This window comes from Capra hircus, chromosome 22 (genome assembly GCF_001704415.2).
Source record: "Capra hircus breed San Clemente chromosome 22, ASM170441v1, whole genome shotgun sequence".
In the NCBI taxonomy this organism is placed as follows: Eukaryota; Metazoa; Chordata; class Mammalia; order Artiodactyla; family Bovidae; genus Capra; species Capra hircus.
In genome coordinates, this window is record NC_030829.1 from 48,443,898 (window position 1) to 48,452,045 (window position 8,148).

The window sequence follows — 8,148 nt, forward strand, 5'->3', positions numbered from 1 at the left end:
GAGAAGAAAGAGAATTTAGAGCTGAAGAAAACCTTAAAAATCAAAAAGAGCTGGCCCAGATATTTTTTGCTGGGGTTGAAAACAGAAACAGGTTCCAAAAAGGGAAAAAATTGGACTCAAAAACTGAAGAAAAAAATGACAAGGCTTAAGCTTGAAAAAAACCAATGTGCGTTTTGTAAAGAGTTTGGACATTGGAAAGATAAATGCCCCAAGAAAAATCTAAAAGAGGGGCCCAAGAACCCCATGAATGAGACTCCCTCTCCAGACAGTCATATCCTCTAAGCGGGTGAGGATAGCGACTAGGGGGGGTCAGGGCTCGAAGCCCCTCCCCGAGTCCTGGGTAACTATAAATGTGGAGGGGAAACTGGTTGGCTTCATGGTGGACACGGGAGCCCAATACTCAGTCTTAAACCAAAAAGATGGACCCATGTCTAAGAAAAGTAGCTGGGTGCAGGGAGCAACCGGGACTAAACGATATGGATGGACTACAAAACGGCATGTGAACTTGGGGGCCCACCAGGTGACCCATTCTTTTCTGGTGATACCTGAGTGTCCAGGGCCCTTGTTGGGAAGGGATTTACTGTCTAAAGTGAATGCCCAAATTCATTTCGACCACGGACAAGTGTCAGTTTTAGATGGGACTGGGCATCCTCTTCAGGTCCTGTCTCTGGCATTAAAAGATGAATACAGACTCTACTTGCCAGAGGCCCCAGCGACAATAAGCCCCAAAGTACAACCATGGGTCCAAAGATACCCTCAGGCCTGGGCTGAAACAGCAGGACTGGGACTGGCCAAACAGAGGCCCCCTATCATTGTGGAACTGAAAGCCAGTGCTTCCCCGGTGAGGGTACGGCAGTATCCCATGAGTCGAGGCTCGACAAGGAATTACTCCTCATATACAACACCTCATAGACGCTGGGGTCCTGAAAAGGTGCCGGTCCCCATGGAACACTCCCCTGTTGCCTGTGAAAAAGCCTGGGGGAACTGATTTTAGACCGGTTCAAGATCTACGAGAAGTCAACAAACGGGTGAATGATATTCATCCTACGGTTCCTAACCCTTATACACTACTAAGCAACTTGCCTCCAAACTACATTTGGTATACTGTTTTAGATTTAAAAGATGCCGTTTTCAGTTTGCCTCTTGCCCCCGCAAGCCAAGAGATCTTTGCCTTCAAATGGCAGGAAGATGGTGGTCAGACCCCTGTGCAGCTGACATGGACTCGCTTACCACAGGGTTTCAGAAACTCGCCCACGTTATTTAATGAGGCCCTGGACGAAGACCTCCATGAGTATCGGGTTGAACACCCTACCATTGTTTTATTACAATATGTTGATGACCTTATGCTGGCAGCGGCTACAGAGAAAGAGTGCCAAGAGGCAACAGGTGACCTTCTCCAAACCTTGGGGACTTTAGTTTACAGGGCCAGTGCCAAAAAGGCCCAGATTGCCAAGCAAGAGGTTACATACCTCGGTTATAAGATAAAGCAGGGCCAGAGGTGGCTAACACAGGCTATAAAAGAAACCATCATCCAGATCCCTGAGCCGGCTAACCCTAAACAAGTGAGAGAATTTCTGGGAACTGTGGGATATTGCTGGTTATGGATCTTGGGGTTTGCAGAAAAGGCCAGGCCCCTATATGAAGGGATCAAAAAAACAAGGACTGGAAATGGACTGAGCCAATGAAAGAGGCCTTCCAAGAGCTCAGGCGAGCCTTGCTAGAAGCTCCTGCCCTTGCCCTCCCTGATCCATCTAAGCCTTTCCAATTATTTGTAGATGAAAAGCGGGAGATAGGAAAGGGGGTACTAACACAGAGATGGGGACCATGGAAGCGACCTGTAGCTTACCTTTCCAAGAGACTGGACCCAGTGGCAGCCGGATGGCCACCTTGCCTCCGTATCATTGTGGCCACTGTGCTCTTAGTCCACGATGCTGATAAACTGACTTATGGACAGAGACTCTTGGTCTACACTCCTCATGCCATAGAGAGAGTTTTAAAGCAGCCCCCAGGTAAATGGATTTCTAATGCCCGCTTGACGCACTACCAGGCCTTGCTACTTGACACCCCACGGATTCATTTCCAAACGCCCTGCACTCTAAATCCGGCCACTCTTTTGTCCAATCCGGAGGAAAATAGCCCCCTCCATGATTGTGATGAGATACTGGCCAGGGTAACAGCAATACGAAAGGACTTAACCGATACTCCACTGGATAACAGTGAGCTAAAATGGTTCACAGATGGCAGCAGTTATGTGAAAGATGGACAGAGACGGGTGGGAGCCGCAGTAGTAGATGACTCTGGACAGACGATATGGGCAGAGGCCCTTCCCCCGGATACCTCAGCACAAAAGGCAGAGTTAATTGCCCTGATTCAAGCATTAGAAAGAGCCAAAGGAAAAAGAATAACTATTTTCACTGACAGTCGCTATGCTTTTGGCACGGTACACATCCAGGGCCCGATATATCGGGAACGGGGGTTTCTGACAGCTGAAGGAAAAGAAATTAAAAACTTGCCTAAAATCCGTAGACTTTTAGAGGCTGTACAGATGCCTCGGGCTGTGTCAATAGTACACGTACCTGGACATCAGAAGGGTGACAGCCCCACGGCATGAGGGAATCGTGCCACAGACCTGGCAGCTCGAAAAGTAGCTGATGAAGATTTCATCACCCCTGTGTTGGCGATCGGACTTCCAACTCCAGGTATGGGAACTCTGCCCCCAACCCCTGAGTATTCATCCACAGACCTTGCTTGGATCCAAGAACACACCAACCTTCAAAAAGGTGGATGGATGGTACTGAGACTCAGACGGCTACTTGATACTCCCTGCTCAGTTGGGACGGCAACTATGTGAGCATTTACACTTGTCTACTCATCTGGGAGAAAAGAAGACTCTGATGCTCTTTCAAACTGTGCGCCTGCGATTTCCCCGGCACCAGACAACTGTAAAGAACATAGTGCATGCTTGTAAGGCGTGTCAACAGATGAGGCCAGGAAAAGGACAACATGCAGGACTGAGGTATTGGGGAGAAGGACCAGGGCAACACTGGGAAATAGATTTCACCGAGGTAAGGCCAGGCAAGTATGGTTACCGGTACTTGTTAGTGTTGGTGGATACCTTCTCAGGGTGGGTGGAAGCTTTTCCTACAAAGGGAGAAACCGCGATGATAGTGGCAAAAAAGATTTTAGAAGAAATAGTTCCCAGGTTTGGCCTGCCAGTAACCATCGGCTCTGATAATGGACCTGCCTTTGTGAGTCAAATAGTTCAGAGCCTTGCCCTAGCCCTGTGGACTAAATGGAAGTTACATTGTGAATTCAGTCCACAGAGCTCAGGGCAAGTAAAAAGAATGAATCGGACCCTAAAAGAAACTTTAACTAAATTGGCTATAGAGACTGGCGGGGACTGGGTGACCCTCCTTCCCTTCACCCTCTTCCGTGCACATAATACTCCTTATCAACTTAATCTGGCCCCATTTGAGATTCTGTATGGGAGACCTCCCCCTGTATGTCCAATATTTGAAGGGAAGAAACTGCCGCCTCCCACGTTGGGACAATTCCAAGAAGCCTTGATGGCCTTAAGCAAGGTGCACTCTCGTGTCTGGAAATTGCTCCGGGAAATACATGTGGGTCAAAATAAGGGAACTATTCCCTCACATGACATTGGCCCAGGAGATTGGGTATGGGTCAAAAGGCACCAAACCAAGGCACTAGAACCCAAATGGAAGGGTCCTTATGTTGTTCTTCTTACCACCCCAACTGCCCTAAAGGTCGACGGTATTGGGCCTTGGGTGCATTGCAACCATGTATGCCCAGCTACTTCAGCAGAGCAGGAAGACGCTAAAAAAGAATGGGAAGCGTCTCTGCACCCATCCAACCCCCTGAGGCTGAAGCTCCGGCGTCGTCGACAGGACCACGGCAACTCGTCTGGACCATCTTATGGATGACCATGTTACTCTGCTCCGAAGCTGCCAGCGTGAACCCGCACCAACCCGTCAGAATCACCTGGAAACTGCAAAATGGACTAACACGTGAGATGCTTAACTTCACCACCGCAATACATCCACCAAATACTTGGTGGCCAGACTTATACTTTGACCTTAAGCTGGTGGTAAATGTACCTTGGAAAAGGGGCTACCTCCGGAATCATGCATTCTGGGCATGTCCAGGTGCCCTCAGGCATAACTGGAAGATCTGTGGGGGGATACAGGACTCTTATTGTAAATCTTGGGACTGCGTAACTTCCAATAATGGGTCGGAGACTCGAGGGTATAGACGGTGGGATGTAGGAAATCGGGACTTGCTTAACTTCTCATTTGTAGGACCCATACCTCCGTACTCCGATTGGGAAAAGGATCATAACTTTGCCCAGGTAAAGATAAGGTTTAACATTGACAAAGCAAAAAAAGGGAAGGCCTGGGTCAACAGGATATCATGGGGACTTCAGACCAGAAATGACCTGACTACTTATAATGGGATCATTGTTGTGAGTCAAGTTTTAGAACCAGTACAAATATATAGTATCGGTCCAAACCCCGCTGAACAGGTCCATGCAACTCTCTACCCGACAACCTTCCTACCTACATCCCAGGGACCAACAAAAGACCCAGAGGCGGGCCCCCTTGCTAAACTTGGACAAACAGATCCACTATGGAAATTAGTAAAGGCAGCTTATGCTACCTTAAATCAAACCCATCCTGAGGCAACTAAATCCTGTTGGTTATGTTACAACTTAATTCCCCCTTATTACGAGGCAGTAGGCCTCAAGGCCTCTTACGACCTGGCCAACAGCACCGATCCTCCCCAATGTCAATGGGGAGAACGAAAAGTAGGCCTTACAATGAGAGAAGTGTGGGGAAAAGAGTTATGTATGGGCAAGGTATTATCAGAGAGGTCTCCACTGTGTGCACATGTCATTGAGCCTACGGACTTGCCCATAGCCAGGTGGCTAATACCACGGATGGGAGGATGGTGGGTCTGTTCACACACGGGGCTGACTCCATGCTTACACAGCTCAATCTTTGACCCCAAAGAGGAATTCTGTGTTATGGTAGCAGTCGTGCCAAAGATTCTGTACCGACCAGAGGAAACAATATATGATTACTGGGCCCAAAAATTGACCCTAAATCGTCAAGAAAGAACTTACAAAGTCAAGAGGGAACCTCTTACTGCCATAACCATAGCAACTATGTTCAGTCTTGGAATAGCCGGGGCCGGAACAGGAATAACAGCTTTGTCCCTGCAAAGCCAAGGATTTAACTCCCTGAGAGCAGCCATAGATGAGGACATCACCCGTATAGAGCAACCTATTAGTTATTTAGAATCATCTTTAACTTCCCTATCTGAAGTAGTTCTGCAAAACAGAAGAGGATTAGATCTGCTCTTTCTGCAACAGGGGGGACTCTGTGCTGCCCTAGGAGAAGAGTGTTGTTTTTATGCTGATCACACAGGAATAGTTAGAGAATCTATGGCCAAAGTAAGAGAGGGACTAGCCCAACGTAAACAAGAACGTGAGGCTCAACAAGGATGGGTTGAGTCTTGGTTTCAACAATCCCCTTGGTTGACCACCCTAATCTCCACCTTGCTGGGACCCCTGCTAATACTTCTACTGATGCTTACCTTTGTGTATTATCAATAGACTTCTAGCCTTTGTAAAGGAACGCATAAATACAGTACAGCTGTTTGTGCTTCGGCAACAATATCAAACTGTGTCTCAGGACCGAGAGGAAGATTCCTCTATATGATCTAAGGACAGCGGGGAATGTTAGGGACCAAACGACGGGCTCTAGGACCTGAGTCATGTTTACCAGAGAGACAGGATATGCGCTCATCCTGCCTCACCAATCATGTAATGCCAGCTACTCCTGTAACTGAGACAAAGAACTGCCTGTATATAAGCCGCCATACTTCTTTGTTCGGGGCTCTTGTCGGATTCCACTGTCCTGGAAGAGACTTGGGCCCTAGCGCGCTAGGAATAAGCTCCCTTCTTGCCTTTGCATTACTGTGGTGGACTTGCTCTCTCGGTCGGTTCGGAGATACGGGCTCGGTGCATAACAGGCAGGAGGGGTGGTGAAGACATGGCCGGCCCAGCTGCAGAGTCGTGAGAAACGGGGGAGAGGAGCAGGCCAGAGGGTGTAGCAAGGGTTGGTCTACCGGAACGTCCAGGGAAGTAGTGGTGCGGTCAGGGAGTCCAGGGGACCCGGGCGGGAAATCGGCCACCACGGGCGAGGACCGCGGGCAGCGCTGTCCGCAGGTTGGGGGGAGGGTCCTCTCTGGAGGCTGTGCTTCACGGAACTGACGTGCATCCCTGGAGAACGTCTGAGAGGTCCGGGGGCTGTTCTGATGGGCACGGCGTGGTGAGAGGGCAGTTGGCTTCTGTCTGGGGTGGGGCCCGCTGCAGCTAAGGGGCTGGAACCCTGGGCTCCCCACCACCCCCGACAGGAAGCTGCCCCAATTCACTGGCCTCAGGAGCCCAGGGCTCGCAGAGGTGGAAATCACTGACAGGTACTGAAGCCTGGAAGTGAGCTTTTTCTGCCCAGAAACACAGGGTGTGTTTGCACGGCTGAAAGTGCGCTGAACACAGTGGGTGTGCCCTCCGTCTACCACTTCCTGTATTTCCAAAGGAAATGGCTCCAACCTTACCCTCGAATCCTAACTTCTTCACGACTGTGTGATGTCTGCTGACGTCACGCGTCCTGGGACGTCACCCAGCTGTCGACGACATGATGACGTATATCCTCTCCTGCGTGTACAAGGGTATGGAGCCCTGAGAGATACAGCTTGAAGTGATAATCAGTGATTTTTAAAAAATTTTGAAATCACAGACTCCCAGGAAGTTGCAGAGACGGAGCAGAGAGGCCAGGGAGGCGGGAGGCGGGACTTTGGACACGGCTTCCGGAGGCCTGTGGCTGGGGCCTGCTGGCTGCCGGGCTCCCCTCTCAGCGGGACGGGGCTGAGGGAGCGGTGGGGGAGGCTGCCCCTAGCGAGGCGAGAACCGCCCCGCCCCGCCCCCGCCCCGCCCCGCCGCCCCCGCCCCCGCCCCCGCCCCCGCCCCTGCCACAGGCCGCTGCGGAGCGATGGGCCGGGTGCTCTCCATCCGGTCTGCTGTTTCCCTGGGCTGCCCCTCCGGGGGCCTCTGCCTGGAGACGGCGGCGTTTCCTGCAGCTTCCTGGGTGGTTTGCTCACCCCGTCCGCATCTCTGGGGGCTGGCCTCTCTCAGAGCGGGTCTGAGGTCCGCGAGGGAGCCCACCGCCATGCGGTTCTCAGCCCAGGGCCTCGCCCACGTGCCTCCTCCTCCTCAGAGCCTTCCTGTCTGTGTGTCCGCGTGTCTGTGTAGCTCCCAGGCTGTTCCTGTGTCGCGCTCCAGCAGGACCACCGGGCGCGTCCTGAGGGGGACCGGGGGTGGTAAGCGGAAGTGGCCGGCATCTTTCCTGCTCACAGTCTAGTTGGAAACACACCGTTTTCCCCGTCCTTCTCATCTCAAGGTGTCTGAACTACCCTCTCAGGACCAGCTCTCCACTTGCGAAGACCGAACGACGACACGTGTTGGCAGCCCCGTTTCTGTGGTCGTCCGGATGTCCTTCTCGTCGCTTCCCCAGATTCACATTCCTCTGTGCCCCACTTTCCCGACCTGGACGCTGAGCTTTTTCCCTCTCAACACCCCTGGTTTCTGATCAGTGTCTCACCCTCGGGGCACCCTTTTGCTGTATCCTCTAACTTTGTATGTAGAGCGCTTTCCTTTAATTCTAAGAATTTCAAGATTTGCGTTAATTCAAAGGGTAATTTGAGGAGTATGTAATTTCATTCCCAGGAGTGGAAAGCTAACCCTTTATTTCAGAGATGCAAATATACCGCGAGGTTCAGAGGTTTCTTTCTACTGAGGATGATAAGTCTCATCACGTGAGTAGAGGGCAGGGGCTTCCTTCTGTTCTTTCTGGTGATTTTCAATCTTTTAAGTTTTTAATTCTGGAGAACTGTGGTCACCGTTTCTTCAAATATTCCTTCTCCATCAGCTGTGTTCCTTCTGAGCCCGAGAGGCAGCCTGAGCCCAGCCTTTGTCCCATGCTTCCTGTACTTACTGCTTACCTGCTGCCTCCCCCTGGGGCCCTGCCCCTGCTGCTCAATATCGCTCCTTTTTAGTTCAGTTCAGTAGCT

The 8,148-nt window shown here is 51.0% G+C and overlaps 1 pseudogene; it reads left to right on the forward strand.

Moving 5' to 3' along the window:
- On the forward strand, positions 461 to 3,941 carry LOC102182608 (annotated as a pseudogene).